Raw genomic sequence first — 18904 nt, forward strand, 5'->3', positions numbered from 1 at the left:
AGGCATAATTCAATGGAGATGAAAATATTTTTCTGCAGATCCCTTCCTCCACCTATGTTCTAACAAAATAAACAGAAAAACCAGCCATCCTTGAAGGAAATTAATCTTTTCAGAAAAAGAGTACTTCTTTCAAATGGACTCAACTCTATTCAAAGTACTTTTTAAACTGCAACATTTTGATGTGTTAATCCCCAATAATGCATTTCTGTTTCATCTGCCAAGTCCAGGAAGGGAGAACTGCATCAATTCCAAGCCTCCAGTACCTGTCACTTATAATAATACAAGAGAGCTAGAGGGCAGGAGACAAAAGGGCACCTACATTAAGCAGTTACCACCTTTTATTGTAAAAGGTCCGACAACCACTCCCAACTCAGCTGGTTTGGATTTCTGTACATATGCACTGACTTCCCCGACACCCAGGCCCCCCTGAGAGCCCTGATTTCTGGGGAGCCCATCCTCCCTGCTCCCCATCACTGCAGCAGAGAGAAGGATGCCAGGGCCTGGAACTGCCTGCCAAGCAAATCTACCAAAGAAAGCCACGTGTATGTAGTACTTAGACTGTAAAACAGAGCTACGTAGAAAATGGAAACTTCAGGAGGAGGTGTTGCAGTCCAGTTCTTTAAGACAGCATTTTGGGGGCTTCCCTGGTGGCGCAGTGGTTGAGAGTCCGCCTGCTGATGCAGGGGACACGGGTTCGTGCCCCGGTCCAAGAAGATCCCACATGCCGCGGAGCGGCCGGGCCCGTGAGCCATGGCCGCTGAGCCTGCGCGTCCGGAGCCTGTGCTCCGCAGTGGGAGAGACCACAACAGTGAGAGGCCCGCGTACCGCAAAAAAAAAAAAAGACAGTATTTTGAGATAGGCCAGGAGACGTGAACAGCGAAGAACACATCACTCAGCTAATAAGGTTTTATGACCAGCCAAGCACATCCTGGGAGCAGGCCCTAGGTTACCAGGCCCTTACACACTCTGTAATTCATTAGCACTTCTCAAGGTCATACTCTTTACTCCACGATGAAGGGAACACGGCCCAGGACTGGCACTTCCCCTCCCCTTTAAATTAACCTCCAACTCAGCTTCAAAACTCTCAGACCTCAAGATCTCATTCTAGTGCAATCGGCAGGAATCCAAAGCATTTCTTTCAGGCATATCTGACACACATATCCAAGCCCGCAATCTGTTTGAGCTACCTGTTTTTCTGGTTTTGACTGACAAAGTTCTATATGATTTGAATTCTGATTATTCTAAAAGCTACAGGACAAGAAACATAGAGAGGGGAACTGTAATGCCTTTGCAGGTGACTGTGCACTTAGATTTCAAAAGGTTTGCCATAAATTCATTTCATTATCAAGTCAGACTCAACTTCTTGAGTATTACCAGGCATTCCCTATTTCCAATGACTGGGAAATTTACCCACAAGCAGTAACAGAGAACCAGACTCAGAGGCCCAGCAGACCACCTCCCCCTGTGCACAAGGACCCAGAACTGAGAAGCTGAGAATAAGAGGCCAGGCCCTAAGGGTTTATTCATGAAACTTCCACCTCAGCCCCTCACCCTTCCCATATTTCATCCAATCATTAAGTTACAGGGGTAACAGGTCTCAGTGTAATATAAAACAAAACTCTGTGATAGAAAATAGATTAGTGGTTGCCAGGGGCTGGGAGGGGTGGAGGTGGGAGAACGGGGAATGACTGCTTCTGAGTACAGGGATTATTCTGGGGTGTCAAAAATGGTGTGGAACTAGACAGTGCTAACAGGGTATGTAACCTGGTGAATATACTAAAAGCCAGCGAACTGTACACTTGAAAAGGGTGAATTTTATGGTATGTGAATTATAACTAGATTAAGGGAAAAAACTCTATTAACAGGGTCCTGTATTTCACAGAGCACTGGGTTTCCTTTGCAATTCTTCCCAGGGAAAGTAGCAAATTTATTATAAAAAGGATCGGGAGGACTTCCCTGGTGGGCCAGTGGTTGAGACTCCGTGCTTCCACTGCAGGGGGCGTGGGTTCGATCCCTGGTCAGGGAACTAAGGTCCCACATACATGCCTTGCGGCCCAGCCAAAAAATAAAATAAAAATAAAAAGGATTCGGAGAGGGCGATGTTCGAGCTAGATCTGCTCTGAAAGTGCCTTCCAAAATGAGTGATGGTTGTGAGAGACTCGAGCTTTAGCCAACAAAATTCTTCACCATTTCAGAGTAGCCACTTATTTCTAGGCAAAGCCCATTCATAGAAAACTCCACTCTCAGGACCCACCACCAGCGTGAGGAACTGTTCTGTGGAAGTTAGTTAAAGCCTCTCTAGCTTAACAAGGGGTTAAGCAGGCCTAGCACAGATTTTGTCCAAGGCTTCCTTTTGCTAAGGTTTAGCACGGGGACTGTCACTCTGCCTCCCACTGTCATCCCAGAGAAAAACCACACATCTGAAGGGCAAGACTTCAGGCCCCCGAAACATAAAACCCCAGTTCACCCTTTTTCCAACTGGTCACGGGGCACTGTTAGAAATTAACACGTAAATGAGGACAAAAGACAAGGTGCCGTATCCAATAGAGCCCCAGAGAAAATTGGTTAAAAGACCAGCTCCAGAGGCTTCCCTGGTGGCACAGTGGTTAAGGATCCGCCTGTCAATGCAGGGGACACGGGTTCGAGCCCTGGTCTGGGAAGAGCCCAAATGCCTCAGAGCAACGAAGCCCATGTGCCACAACTACTGAGCCTGCGCTCTAGAGCCTGCGAGCCACAACTACTGAAGCCTGCGCGCCTAAGAGCCTGTGCTCTGCAACAAGAGAGGCCACCGCAATGAGAAGCCCGTGCACCACAATGAAGAGTAGCCCCTGCCTGCTGCAACTAGAGAAAGCCCAAGTGCAGCAACGAAGACCCAATGCAGCCAAAAATAAATTAAAAAATTAAATCTTTAAAAGACCAGCTATAGTGTACTGACAACCAGAGTAGGCACCATGCATCACAGACAAGCAGGAAGCATCCATTTGGAATTCTCCCAGCAGCTTTCTTCCCATTCTTTGTGCATTATCCTCTCAATCTTAATCTTAAATCCTGGCTTTTTCTTCCCCTAAACTCCAAAACAGGCCTTTTTATTTAGGCCGTAAAACAACTTACCTTTCCAATTTATTTCCCCCAAGCCAAGAGCTAGGTAGACAACGGCCTAGGAGCAAAACAGGCCATGTGCCATTTGCAAGGAACTAGGGGTCAGGCAGGTAGACAGAGCAAAGATAAAACAGGTTAACATGGAATCTCATCAGTTTTATCAATCTATTTCCCTTTTATCTGCAATGCTTTAAAATCAGCATACCTAAACAAATTCAAAAATAAAACTATATTTCCAAAGCTAAAATTTATTTTAAAATTTAAAATCAAGGTTTGCCTATAATTCCATAAACTCTCAAAAGAAAATGTGAACCCAAAAATTAGGAACTCTTTGTTTTGCATGTTTGTAGAGTTGAAGATTGGGAAAATCTGGGGGGAAATTTTTAAAAACCTGTGATTACAGATATAGAGAACAAACTAGTGGTTACCAGTGGGGAGAGGGAAAGGGGGAAGGGGCATTAGAGGAGTAGGGAAGTAACAGGTACAAACAATAAGATATAAAATAAGCTACAAGGATATATTGTACAACATGGGGAATATAGCCAATATTTATAATAACTATAAATGGAGTATAACTTCTTTTAATTGTGAATTACTATATTGTACACCTGTAACTTATATAATATTACACAGTAACTATAGTTCAATTAAAGATTATATTTTCATGTTCAATAAGGTTCTAACTGCTACGTTCAGAAGCAGAGTGAATGTTGGTATAACCTTATTCACTTATCAGTGTCTGCTACTTTGACCCTCACCCAGCAGGGATCACTCGATGTCTAGAGTGATGTGAGGACTAGAGTACAAAGCAAGCCTCCATCACTCTTCCCCCACCCTCCAAGAGTCCAATTAAAAAAAAAAAAAAAAAAAGGAAAGGGAGAGCGCGGGACAGGAGCAATTTACCAAGTCCTCTGGGAAACACACACACACACACACACACACACACACACTTAGAAAAAATTATTTTCTCTTGAGTCACCACATATTGAGGCAACCATACTCTAGGTGAGCACAATTTTCTGATAAGGAAATCATTCTCACCCACTGCTCTCACGACTGGGGCACAAATTTGATAGGAGATTCCCATGTGATTGTTTAGTGCTTCTGTTCTTTATCAGTGGTACTTTGGAGATCAAGGGTTAGTATAGAAAGGAGAATTCAAAAACTCTCAACAACAGCACTACTGAAAATTCAAGTACCAAGACCAAAATTATGTAAAATGATGTAACTCATCATCTGTCAAGAATAAAAAAAAAGACAGTTTCCAAAGCAAAAAAATACAGGCACTATCTATTTCATAGCAGGCATGGGTAAAGGATATATATAATCAAGAGAAAGTTCAAGTGCCTACACCAAGATAACACATTTGCATTTGTTTTAAAAAATTACTTTTAAGTTGAATGCTGACTTGCTTTAATAATAAAAAATCATAATAAATAAGATATCTTGAAGCTCTAATGCTTAAGAATCCAGGAAGGCTCTATTTATTATTTTAATTATTTAAATTCCTTAAATTTAGGAACCTATTTAAATGTATTATTCTAATTATTTAAATTTATTATCCTGTTGCTTAGTCACTTACAATACAAATTTTAATGATCTTAACACCTCAGTTTGAAAGAGCATCTGAAACCAAACTGTCAGGATAGCAGAAACCACCCAGCACCAAGCCAGGCAACCGAGTAACACTCGGTTCTTTTCTCTGCTGTCGTATTTATTAGGTGCATCACTGCCCATATCAATTGTTCTGGGAGATGCTCGGCGTTCAGTAGAGCTCATGACTGATGGCTGGCACCTCTTATAGGATTCGCTTGAACATCGGTCATACCCATGGGTTTATCAACACAAACCACTATGGTGCAGTGGTCCTGCACTGGCTAACACCTTAAGTGCCAGTACTGCAGGGGTGGGTGACAAGTGATACATGTGACAAGCCCAAAGTGCACACCTACGTTTCTTCTATTAGAAGAACTAGGGAAATAAAACAGCAAAAATGTGACTTAAAAAAAAAAAAAAACCTAGGGAGGTGATGTCAATTACATGCCTAAGTATTACAACTCTCTATTTAGTCTGTGAAAGCACCAGGTAATTTTGTGCTTCCTTCACACTGCGTACCAGCCCGCAGTAAAAGTAATTAATAGCTGATGGATGAAGGCACTTATATTATTTATTTCCTTCCAGTATTGCCAGCAAATCACTAAGTACACAGGAGCCAGATAAGAATCATTATTAGCCCTCACAACTGGGCTATTCTGCCCCAGACACTAAGCCCAGGCCACCGTTCCAGGACTGGAGGGCAAGAGCGCAAATGGCAACAAAGGGTGACTTTCAGGACAAGAAGAGAGTCTTGATGTTAAAAAGGACCCTAATGGTTACCGAGTTTCATCAAGCTACCGTGCCTCTCAAACCAGCTTCAGTGAAAGACCGAGTCCTCACCACCAATCTGCAGGGGACAACACATCCCTCTGTGCATGTCCTATTAGATGTGACCAGAACACAGCTCCACAGACATGCCTTGCCCCATGAATTCAACAATACCCAAACTGGTCCACGCCTAGCTCAGGAAGATAAGTCCACTGGTCACTTGCTTGGATACAGAGCAATGAGAAATTGCTAGAGAAGCTGCTAAATGTTTGCATGGATTATGGATTAAGAATTTATCTCCTGGTGACAAAGAGTACAGGTCCACAGGCCAAACTCTGAATAGTGTCGCTGGCGGGGGCGGCTGCATATACACCATCAGACTCTGGGGTCAGGCTGTCTGGTTTGCAGGGTGCCTATGGCCACCTCCAGCTGTGTGACCCCCAGGGAAGCCATGGGACCTCTCTGAGCCATTGCTTTCTCTTCTGTAAAGTGAAAATAATGGCACCTCCTTCTGGGTTGGTTATGAAGATAAAGTAACATAATTCACATCAAGAGCTTATCATAGTACCTCGCATGAGTAAGCACTCAAGAGATATTTACAAAAAAGCTTGAGGAGGGGGCATGTACAGGATGATTCATGAGAAAACAGTGAAATCTTACAGAATCTCCATTTAGCTAAAAGGAGAAATGGACAGAATTATGGCACATCCACGGGGTGGGGGGACACATAGTGGAACCATTTTTAAAAAAACATGGTTTGTTTGTATGTACCATCATAAAAGGATGTCTAGCAACAAATGGCCAAGTGAAATAGCGAAGGTAAAGGTGGAAAGGCCCCATGTTGAGTTCCCAAACAAAAACCACACATCAGGGACACAAACCACTATGCATCAGTTAACAGAAACTATCTGTTTACGATTCCACGCACAGACACTAACTACCCTATCCTCACGATAAACAAAGGCTTCAGACATTCAAATTCTCATAAACTATAATTTTATCTAAAACATGCACAAAGAAACAAGAGGATCACAAATGTGAAAGACATCAATCGACTCAGGAAGGAAAATGAAAAGATGTAACACACAACTAACTAAAAACTAGGATGAATAACAGGAGAGAAAAAGAGAGGGAGCATATTTGAAGAGATGGTGGCTTCAACTCTACAAACATATGCAATCTGAGACTATCCCATAACTAATCTAATGAAAGACCTGAGGGAATTCCCTGGACATCCAGTGGTTAGGACTCGGTGCTTTCACTGCCTGGGCCTGAGTTCAATCACTGGTCGGAGAACGAAGATCCCAAAAGCCTCAGGGCGCAGCCAAAAATAAATAAATAAACGCAGCTCCTCATCCTGTGCTTGTTTTTGCTGAATCTGCCAACCTTATCTGGTTTCCGAGTCTGTCACCATTACACCAAGTTCAGCTTTGGGGGTATAGCACAATACTCACACCCTTACCCCTTCTTTAGCAACAGACTGCTTATTCAAGACAGTTTTCAAACAGTTTCTTTGGTATTTTCTCATTTTTCCTCTCAAAATTCTTTCTCTCCTACTGCAACAGTCACCAGATCCATAGTATACTCAAACTGCTGTTAAGTCCCCACTCCAGTATAATTCCCAAGCAACCCTTTCCCCAAAATGAATCAAACCCCCAAATCAGCGACCTTCTTTCCATTACAAAACAAAGCTGTGAGCACCTAGCAGCCTTTTCTTTGCTGAAGAAAGCAATCAGATTGATGGCTAAATTATACTAAAATGTGAAAGGCTTTTTTCCTAACCCTGATGATTTTTTTTTTTTTTTCTGAGAGGACAGGAGAGCATAATAGGATCCCTGCCTGAGTATTTTCATTCAGAACAAGTTCGTTCTATCAGTTACCTACTGCTATGTAACAAACCATTCCAAAACATATGTATTATTTGTCATTATTCTATAGGTTGATAGGTGGGTGATTTCTTAGTTGGTTTCATGGTGCTCACTCACAAGGCTGCATTCAGCTGGAGGTTCAGCTGAGCCAGATGATCCAAGATCAAGGGGTAGGAAATAGATTCAAATAGACTCCATGTCTTAATGGGAGGGGCAGTCAAATACTGTGCTGGTGATTTTCAAGTGACCACACTCAACCAGAATACTTCCCTTTTTCAAAGCTTCTTCCCTGCTTTTGAAGGCACAGATTTCCTAAAATCTCTCAAGGTTTTTTGGTAACGGATCAGAATGGGAGAAGAGCAACTCTAGAATTTGGTTAGTGTGTGCAGTCAGATCTAAGTGGGAGGACGACCTGCACTGGTAATGACCACCAAATTCAGTATAGTCAGAAGCTTTTTTCTTGTTAAGCTTACATGATATACTTGTTCTCTAAACTCAGTTCCTCTCTTGCTGCCAGCACTAGAGAATGTAGTCTCCTGGCGAAGTAACAACCCATTTTCCCAATTATAAACACAGGAATGGGTCCTGCAGTACTATCATGGGTAATCTCAGATCTATCAGCAATAAGTAAAAAGAGATCAGACAAAAAATATCGATGCCTGTCTCAAGCCACACAGATTTGTAAGAACAGGGCTCACAAACCAGACAGATGCAGAGATATACGGACAGAAATGCAAAGGGAGAAAGGACCACATCAGTGTTGTGTGTTTATGATTCATATCTCTGATTAACTTAAATCCATGATCTTCACGTTGATTAAAAAAAATTAACTGAAGGCTCTTTTTTTTTTAAACATCTTTATTGGAGTATAGTTACTTTACAGTATTGTGTTAATTGCTGCTGTATAACAAAGTGAATCAGCTATACATAAACATATGTCCTCATATCCCCTCCCTCTTGCGTCTCCCTCCCACCCTCCCTATCCCACCCCTCTAGGTGGTCACAAAGCACCGAGCTGATCTCCCTGTGCTATGCAGCTGCTTCCCACTAGCTATCTACTTTACATTTGGTAGTGTATATATGTCAATGCCACTCTCTCACTTCGTCTCTGATTACCCTTCCCCCTCCTCGTGTCCTCAAGTCCATTCTCTACGTCTGCGTTGAAGGCTTTTCTTTTATTACATTTAAAGAGCTCCACGGGGCTTCCCTGGTGGCAAAGTGGTTAAGAATCCACCTGTCAGTGCAGGGGACATGGGTTCGAGCCCTGGTCCGGGAAGATCCCACATGCCACAGAGCAACTAAGCCCGTGCGCCACAACTACTGAGCCTGCACTCTAGAGCCCATGAGCCACAACTACTGAGCCTGCGTGCTGCAACTACTGAAGCCCGCGTGCCTAGAGCCTGTGCTCCGCAACAAGTGAAGCCACCGCAATGAGAAGCCTGCACACTGCAACAAAGAGTAGCCCCCACTCACCGCAACTAGAGAAAGCCAAGCCCATGCGCAGCAACGAAGACCCAACACAGCCAAAAATAAATAAATAAATAAATTTAAAAAAATAATAATAATTAAAAAATAAAGAGCTCCACGGAAACAGGTAACATTCAACAGGTAAATAATCTCCAGGGTTTATTTTGGCTCAAAAGCCATGGGGGAAGTTATGCATTGCTCTGGGAAGATGTGTCCTTAAAACAGGTCTTCGGGCTTCCCTGGTGGTCCAGTGGTTAAGAATCCGCCTTCCAGTGCAGAGGACACGGGTTCGATCTGTGGTCGGGGAACTAACATCCCACATGCCGCAGAGCAGCTAAGCCCGCAGGCCACAACTAGAGAGAGGCCAGTGCACTGCAACAAAGATCCCTCGTGCTGCAACTAAGACCTGACGCAGCTAAATTAATTAATTAATTAATCTTAAAAAACAAACAAACTGAGGTCTCTATCATTTTCTTTCACAAGTAAACCACCAATGCCACACTCTCCATACATCTACCTCCACCCAAACACCCTGAGGTTTCTCAACCTGGCGCCGGGGCAGTGACAGAGACCCGGAGAACAGTGATATGAAGTGTCTACAGCTCGACATTCTTGGATTGAAATGCGTGTTGCTTCTCCATTGCCACCTGTGCAGAGTCAGGCAAGCTCTACGCCAAAGAATCAATAGGGGGAGCTGTGGGCAAGTGACCTCTACGGAACAGGAAGGCAGGCCAATTCCAGACAGAAAGACTGAGGGATCCGCCCCTCCTCCACTCTTCCCCTCATACAAGGTACAGTCCCCCAAAATGAGAAATGGTGAAGGAAATGAAAAACGACAAAACAAAACAAAATTTCGAGCAAAGAATGAACTCACTAGCAGTCAATTTCACCCTGAAGGTAAAGTTGACTGCAAATGAATGATTCCAGATTGAATACTGGTCACACACGATTCGTCATATGCCTAACTTGAGGCTTCCCTATATCAGGAAGTCTGTGCTTCTAACCACATCCCCACTGTTTCTGACATGGTAGGGGTCAGCCTCATTGCTACTCCCAGAGACATCGCCCCCATATGCTCCCCCCTCCCCCCAAAATAAGTTTCCAACCAGAACCGCTGACAAGAGCAAACTACAGTCGTTAGATTTTTAAATTTTAATTCAACACGCATGACAGGGTATCTCGTACACGGTAACTGCTGTGTGGACATGGCAGTGAATAACAGACACTGTCCCCGCCCTGAAGGGGTATATAATCCTTCTAGCAATTAACGAAAAGTAGCATCTTAATCCATACCTTTAGCAATTGGCCTTGGAATGATCTTGGCTCTATAAAATAGCCTGAAGAACCAAGGGATTTAAAATGAGATTAAGATGCACAGAAGAAAAAGCTAAGTATTGTATCCACTACGGTTATAGAAGAAATGGTCTGGCACATAAGCACTCATACATCTGTTGAATAATGAGGAGCGTAATCGTATACAAATATACAAACTTTATATTATGTGTGTATGTATGTGTGTATATATATATATTTATTTATAAATGAATATTTAACTCTTTGGACTCTCTTCCTATAATAAATGATAAAGGCAGTCAACGTTAAATAACTGATTATACTTCTGGCACTGTAGCAGCCTCTTCCATATGGGCTCTCATTTCATCCACACATTGGCTCCATACATTTTAGCCCCATATCATATACGGGGAAACAGGGGCTGAGAATGGTAAAGCAACTTGCCCAAGGATCCAAGCTACTAAATAGGGCTACAGTCTTCAACCCTGGGCTGGTTCCAAAGTGCCTAGTCCTTCTATGTCCTACCCCACCATCCAGGAACAATGTCTTCCACTGGGACAAAGGCTGTAGAACCAAGCTCCAGAAGCCAAACCCACTAACCTCCTACTAAAGCCAACATCATTTGTGCTGTCACACAGTGGCTGAGCATCACAAAGCTGTTCATCTTTGCAAGGAGATACCCTGTAATTTCCTTGCCTGAACAAAGTAAATGTTAGGTGAATGACAGATAATCTTTAAGAACTGCAGAAGAGCCACTTTTTGCTACTGCTACAGTTGCTGCTACAAGAAGGAGACCACATATTTCCTGGTGGCACACACATCATATGTGTACGTGTATGTATCATTCCTGTGTGTTGACAGCAAGCTCTTCTCCCCCTCTCCTTCAGACAGTGAAGAAAGGTGTAGCTGTCGGTGGGGTAAGGAGAGACATGTCAAAGAGCCCAGGGAGGGCTTCCCTGGTGGCGCAGTGGTTGAGAGTCTGCCTGCCGATGCAAGGGACACGGGTTCGTGCCCCAGTCCGGGAAGATCCCACATGCTGCAGAGCGGCTGGGCCCGTGAGCCATGGCCGCTGAGCCTGCGCGTCCGGAGCCTGTGCTCCGCAACGGGAGAGGCCGCAACAGTGAGAGGCCCGCGTACCGTACAAAAAAAAAAAAAAAGCGGGGTGGGGAATCTGTGCTCCCGTCCACCTTCTCGTCCACCTTCTCTTCCACCTTCTCGTCCGTACTGTGAAGAAATAACTCCACCCCCGCTCCTACCCCGGCCCTGGCCTGGGGTGGGGCTAAAGTCTAGAGCAGCCCCAGGAAAAACCTGCCCCTCAGCCGTGCCCATTCAAAAGCCACAGCTGGTGAGGGAGACAAGCGGAGTGCCCTGGGGGGGCGGGGGGGGTCCGTGGGAGCAGGGCTGCCTGCTTCCGGGTCTCCCCGCAGGCTGAGCTAGGCCTCCACCCCCATCTGCTGGGTGCTGCCCCCCAGACCAGAGAGCAGAGGAAGAGGCCTGTGCCCGGTGCACTCACGGAGGTGCAGCCGCTGAAGGCGGCCGAGCTGCCCTTGAGGCTGGAGTTGGGGCCCCACGTGGTGCCAGGACTGCGGGAAGCATCTGCCTGTGTCCCGGGAAAGGCCAGGCTGAAACCAGGCTTGAGGGGCGGGTGCGATGAATACGGCGGCTGCTGTGACCCGACAGGACTCCCACCCCAGCCTTCAGGTCCCCCACCGCCGTCTTCCCTCACCCGCCCTCAGCACCCCTTCCCCGACCCCGCCACTCACACAGATGACCAAAGACCCTCCTTATGCCGGAAGCAAAACCCAAAACTTTTTGTTGGCTTTTTCCTTTGTCACCTCCCGTACTCCCTGCTCAACCCGCTTCCCATCCCGGCCCCAGGCTGGAAGCCCTCCCCAACTTCAGTTATTGGGTTTTTGGGGGGTTTTTTTTGCGGTACAACGAGCCTCTCACTGTTGTGGCCTCTCCCGTTGCGGAGCACAGGCTCCGGACACGCAGGCTCAGCGGCCATGGCTCACGGGCCCAGCCGCTCCGCAGCATGTGGGATCTTCCTGGACCGGGGCACGAACCCGCGTCCCCTGCATCGGCAGGCGGACTCTCAACCACTGCGCCACCAGAGAAGCCCTCGGTTATTGTTTTAAACCAAAGTTTACAGTGTCTGTTGGTGGCCAAGACCCTCTCTCTCCACCCTCCCTCCACCCCACCCTGAGGACCCTGGGACTCAGTAGAGGTTGGCAGCCCTACTCACCTCCCCTCTGCTCTTGCCCGGCCTGGGGGAAGGAAAGCAGGCAGAGGGGAGGAGAGATGGGCAGCCCTCGGCACCCCGCAGGGTCCTCGGCCCCTTGGGCAGTGGGCACGGGAGCCCTCTTCCCAACCCTGGGCTGCGTACAGGGGGCTCTCTCCAGACCCCTCTCTCCAGGACCAAGTCCTCCATCGCACTGGGAGTGTGGATTCCAGCAAAGGAGCTGGAAAAAAAAGTGAGACTCTCCACAGACCCCCTATGGGGGACCCCAACTTAAGGCCAAGGACTGGGTGTGTGTGATGCTTATGACACCCCAGGCCAGGCCCCTTTGCTGAGAAGACTTCTTGGACTATTTCCCAGGACAGCCCCACATACACCCCATTCACAAGGCACCCCTCCCCTATGTATTCCCCACCTGTGTTCTGTTTGAGCAGCACAGAAATATTGAACATCCTCTATTCACAAGGAAAAAAAACAAAAACAAAGACGGGGTGGGAGTGGGAGTTAAACTACTGATGCCCAGCCCCTCTCCCGGCACACTGGGCCAGCTCCGAGGGGTGGACTCCAGGGGTTCCAACCGGCAGCAGAGGGACAGACACTGAAGCAGCCCTGGGGAGACCTCAGCTCTGGCCCTGGCTTTGCTGTTAATGTCTAATGAACCTCAGCAAACTTCCTTCTCCCCTAAGCCTACACCCCCCCTCTGTAAAATGTGAGACAATCCCTTATGACACAGCAGGTGAGAAAAACCAGTCACCTACTCAAGAGGGACTCTAGGGAAAACCTGTTGTCATCAGAGGAACTGAGGGCAAGCAATTGGGCTGGTCAGTAGGGAAGTGAGAACCAGAGCCAAATATCCCTCTTCCTTCCTCACCATCCTGCCCTGGGGGTGCTGGGCATCCTACCCGGCTTGGAACAGTAACCCCTATGGCACCCCCCAAGCTCAGCTGATAACGGGCAGCAATGAGGATAGTGCTGTGATTAAATATAAGAGAATACAGTTCTCTGTTACAAAGTAACAGGCCCCTAGACCAAAGGACTTAGAGGGGAGGAAGGGGAAAAAAAAGGAAAAGAAGAGATTACGGAAAAGTAGAAAAGTCCCAAGTACAAAGCAAATAAGTAGTCTATTAGCAAAAACACTGCTAACATTGTTATCCATGCTTTCTAGACCCTATGTTTACATATTTGACAAAATTGCTTCCCATTACAGGTAAACTGTATCCTTTCACCTCACTTATTATATTGTAAGAATTCTCTGTGACTAAATGTTCCTCTAATAATTTTTAATGTCACAAATGTCCTATCTTACTGACGGGCATCTCCCTGACATCCCAGATGCTTCCAATACCTCTGCCATAAGGACTGTTACAATGAACATGCTTCAACAATGTCTAATACTGTTCTGGCTGGATATTTCTTCCAGCAGGTTTCCGTATGCAGTTTAGATGTGGGGATGTAAGCAAACCGCTTCCTACTTTGGCAGCTACAAAGCTGAGTCTGTTTCCTGTGCAGTTGCAGGCGAGGAGATGGTAGCCAATTGACTTTCCACTAACCCTCCGCTTGCTCCAAGGTGTCTAGGGGTTTGGCTTCTACGCTGACTTTCTGTGGACGCCAACCCCTTTGAAGAGGGGAAGGGCACAATGCTTTGGTTAAACAGGAGACTGGCTTTGTGACTTGGGGGTTGTTGGTGTCTGGAGATGCTCAAGGAGGAGGGAGAGAAGTTTTACCCTGGAGCAAGGGTTTAACTTTCAGAACAAAGTTTCTATTCTGGTTGGACACGAGGATATGGGGGTCAAACTACATCAGCTCCTTGATACCCAGGGCTGAGGAACTGCCTTAGATAGGGAAAAAGGAAAAAGAAGAAGACAGCAACATTAGATAGTACATGTGCAGCAATTCTCCCCTGACAGAACTGCCAAGAAAGCTCACTAACCGGCTGTTAGAACTCAAGGTGAAAACCTAGCTAGCACAGGTCCTCAATCCTTTAAACACAACTCCAAATCCAAGAGATTCTGAAAACCGAAAGCTACGGCCATCTGGCGGGAAGCCAACCAGCCTGGCCTGCGTTCATGTGGTGGCAAAGCCTGATTTGAAAGGACCTGAGGCTGTTTGCAGCTTTAGTACCAGCCTTAGGGTGGCTGCCTGTGCGTCTGATGATGGGCTGCTGCTCCAACCCAGCGGAGGTGCTGCGTTACACATGCATGTGCTCAGTACGACCTTCCCACACCCCACCCGGTTATGGGTTCAAATGTGTGTGTCTCCCCCATCAAAAGATATGTTGAAGTCCTAACCCCAACAGTACCCGTGGATGTGGCCTTATTTGGAAGTAGGGCCTCTGCAGATGGAATCAAATTAAGATGAGGTCATTAGGATCGGCCCTAATCCAATATGACTGGTGTCCTTATAAGAAGGGGAAACAGACACACAGGGACAATGCCATGTGACTGCAGAGGCAGGGGCAGAGGCTGAAACGCTGCAGCTGCAAGCCCGGGAACGCCCAGAACTGCCAGAAGCTGGCAGAGGCAAGGAAGGATCCTCCCCTCAAGGCTTCCTGGTAAGCACGGCCCTGCCAACGCCTTGATTTCAGACCTTTAGCCTCCAGAAATGTAAGAGAATAAATTTCTGCTGTTTTAAGCCACCAAGCTTGCGGTGCTTTGTTACGGAAGCCCTGGGAGGCGCATACACCCCCATCCCCCCACCCCAAACCCTTAATTCTCAAACATATCTGGCCCCATGGATAAGGGACTGCAGAACAGTCATTTCAAGCGTCGTCTGATTCTGCTTATTCCAAAGTAACTCTCGGTTTCATTCACTCTTTCTGGCAACTGGTATTTATATAAATCTGTGAAGATTTTATAATAAACTTTTCGTATTAAAAAAGAAAAAGGAAGGAAGGAGAAAGACAGAGAACACAGGACACATACTTAGCCTTTAAAATTAGCAAGACGGGGGTCTTCCCTGGTGGCGTGGTGGTTAGGAATCTGCCTGCCAATGCACGGGACATGGGTTCGAGCCCTGGTCCGGGAAGACCCCACATGCCGCGGAGCAACTGAGCCCGTGCGCCACAACTACTGAGCCTGCGCTCTGGAGCCCGGAAACCACAACTACTGAGCCTGAGTGCCGCAACTACTGGAACACGCACACCTAGAGCCCGTGCTCTGCAACAAGAGAGGCCACCCAATGAGATGCCCGCGTGTCGCAACGAAAAGTAGCCCCCGCTCGCTGCAACTAGAGAAAGCCTGCACACAGCAACAAAGACCCAATGCAGCCAAAAATAAAAAATAAAATAAATTTATAAACAAAAAAAATTAGCAAGACAGAACAGTTAAAACTACCCAAGTACATCTTAAATGCTCGATGTGAGAATCAATGTCCCCCATTTCAGTGATGTCCAGGCAGTATTACATTTAATCACAAAACAGTTGTCAACATCCAAAATGCTGCAAAATTAACCATGGCTAGTAATTCAGACTGATTATCTACTAAGATTTAATACTGGAAAAGAAACAGAGTGAAAGCAGGAGTTTAATGGTGAAGCGTGTATGCGTGCATGTGTATGTAACTTCCTTACTCGTTTATCCAGCAAACAGATACCAAAGAAACGCATGTGACATACATCGGAAGGCACAGGGAATATAATAACGCTCTCATGAGCAACAACCATACGCTAACTGGGATGCAACAGAGGGACAAAATGATCTCCTCTGGGTTCTGAAAATTTCTCTTTGGCACTAAACTTGCCTCCTGTTCTCCTACCCAACCAAGACTGGAGTTTCAGTACTTTGATCATTTTTTTCTGTCAAGCATATGAAAATGATCACTTTGAAATATTCCATTTACAGAAAGGTGGTCCATGGATTAACCAGAGATCCACAGATCAACGTATGAAGGTGTTCACTGAATTGTCATCCACACTAATGCAAGCAACCAATTAATTCATCAACCAGGAGACGAGCATGGGCAGAATAATGCCCCCCCCATCCCACCCCAAAGATCCTGACATCCTAAGTCCGAGAGCCTGTGAGTATATAACTTACATGGCAAAGGGGAATTAAGGGAAGAGATGGAATTCAGGTTGCTAATCAACTGACCTTAAAATAAGATTATCCTGGAATATCTGGATGAGTTCATGTAATCACAGGGGTCCTTTAAAACGGTAACTAGAGGCAGAGAGGAGGTCAGAGTGAGGCCAAGTGAGAGGGACTCGTCCTGCCATAGCTGGCTTGGAAGATGGAGGAGGGACCACCAGCCAAAGAATAGAGGCAGCCTCTACAAGATGGATGAGGCAAAGAAATGGATTTTCCTCTCGAGCATCCAGAATGTAAAGCGGCCCTGCCAAGCCTTGACTTTAGCTCAGGGAGACCTGTGCTGGACTTCTACAGAACTGTAAGATAATAAATTTATGTTGCCCCAAGCCACTACATGTGTGTAATTTGTTGCTGCAGGCACCGATAAATGTTAGTTTATTCTAAAGATGGAAAAATTATGCTGCCGTAATTAAGAACAAGCAACGATTGTCACATGCATTCAATAGGAAAAGAACAGGGTGGGATGAACAACACGATCCCAATTGTGCTTGCTGGAAAGATCCACACCAATCCTCAGATGCATTAGAAATGATAGAAGCACACAAACCAGAGCAACAGAGGGGGTTTTGAGGGATGGCACTGATGACACAGTCTTTGTACGGTGAACCTGTTTTTCAAAGTTTCTGCAACAAATAATTATTTACCTTCCAGAAAAAAATACTTAAAATCTGGTGGAGATCTGCTCATCTAGGATGACTGTGACAGCTTCCTTCATGACTGAACCAGGGAAGGCCTGGAATGGACAAACTCTTTATAAGGGGTGACGAAGAACATGCAAGAGGTTAGTAAACCACAGAAGTTCAAAGATTCCTGTCCAGGTGAACTTCAAGGACAAAGAACTTTTTTATCTTTCTATCTGAGCACACAGTGGGAACATCAAGCATTGGCAGCTCATTTGAAAGTTGCTGATCTATTGAAAACTACTCCATAAGCCCAAGCTGTATCTCCCAAGTTACCAAAAACCATTAGGTTAGTTCTTCAGTTACAACATCACGTAGTGAGTGGTCTGCCTCAACACTGGTGTTCCCTCAGGCCCTGATATTTGTAGTGTGATTTTGCAGAATGCAACATTTTTTAGGAACACATAGATCATGCGAGGGCAGAAACCCCTATACTCAATTTGATATTTTAAGACCTACAGAGGCACTGAACTGGCTGAAACTGACCAAACCCAAAGTGCTGACCACTCCAGACCTGCCAAATGGCATTCTGAATGTGTCTGATAATTATGCAAAGAACACTGATATGTGGATGTAATTTGGCACTATTTACTCATACCAAAACACTAAAGTAAGTTCTGCAATCCTGAAAAAATAGTGGTTGCTAAAAAGCCTTGAGGAGCAATTGCACAATGCCAAGCCATGTGTGTGAGCAACATGCATGCACAAAGACAAGAATGTGTGGACACACCTGTCATTTTTTAAAAAGAATCATCACTGATGTGTGACATGCCCAGCTGCCTCACTGAATAGGTTACTCGCCCCCACTATTCTCCTACCATGAAAGCTTCTGACATTTTTGAAAGCCTTCCCTATCTATAAAAGATACCATGCCGGAGGTTTTTTTTTTTACAGTAAGTTTCACCAAATTTTTAAGATAAAGATAACTGCCATGTTATATAAATATTTTAAAAAATAAATAAATCAGGGCTTCCCTGGTGGCGCAGTGGTTGAGAGTCCGCCTGTCGACGCAGGGAACATGGGTTCGTGCCCCGGTCTGGGAGGATCCCACATGCCGCAGAGTGGCTGGGCCTGTGAGTCATGGCTGCTTAGCCTGCGCATCCGGAGCCTGTGCTCCGCAACGGGAGAGGCCACAACAGTGAGAGGCCCGCATACCGCAAAAAATCAATCAATCAATCAATCAATCAAAGAAAGCTACCCAAAAGTGACCATGCTTCCAAACCTGTACAACAAAAAAATCAAAGGCCACTTTTGCATAATGTATGTACAGAAATCTTGACTAAAATATTAGCGGAATGAATATGAATGCAGCAATGTATTAAAATTAAAAATATTACCTAGTAAAGTTGATCTCAAGAATAAGTGGATAGTTCAATATGAGATGATGTATTATTGTATTTCATTACATTAAGATTTTTAAGATATTAACAGATGCAAAACATTTGCCAAAAACTCTGCTCACTCGTGAGAGCAAACAAAACAAAGCAAAACCCTATGTCCAGGCTTCTACCAAATGCTTTCGTCAGACAACATATTTATGAATAAAGCTCTAGAAGCATTCCCATTAAAGCTGGGAACAAGAGAAGGACACCTGCTATCATCAATATTATTCAACGCCATACAGAACATCTTAATGCAGTCAACAGGAAATATGGTGGAGGGGCTTCTTATGTTTGGGTTAGCCTTCAAGGTCAGCTTGTAAGTGGGAAATGGCATAAAGTCAGTTTTCCTTTGATTATGATACGGCTGGGATAGGGGTAGGGCATCCTGTTCTGTTTTAAAACAAAAAACCAAAAACAAAAAAACACA

General features: G+C 45.5%; 1 protein-coding gene and 1 long non-coding RNA gene across 3 annotated transcripts in view; one reads left to right on the forward strand and one right to left on the reverse strand.

Moving 5' to 3' along the window:
* CCDC6 (coiled-coil domain containing 6) overlaps positions 1 to 18904 on the reverse strand; it is a 118815-nt gene that overhangs the window by 68773 nt on the left and 31138 nt on the right. The gene's annotated exons all lie outside the window — the stretch shown is intronic.
* On the forward strand, positions 14781 to 18479 carry LOC308625182. Its single transcript, XR_014017069.1, has 3 exons — positions 14781 to 14881; positions 16170 to 16347; positions 17067 to 18479. It is a non-coding gene; the product is annotated as an uncharacterized lncRNA (long non-coding RNA).

Source organism: Mesoplodon bidens (genome assembly GCF_964165515.1).
Source record: "Mesoplodon bidens genome assembly, chromosome: 1".
NCBI lineage: Eukaryota > Metazoa > Chordata > Mammalia > Artiodactyla > Ziphiidae > Mesoplodon > Mesoplodon bidens.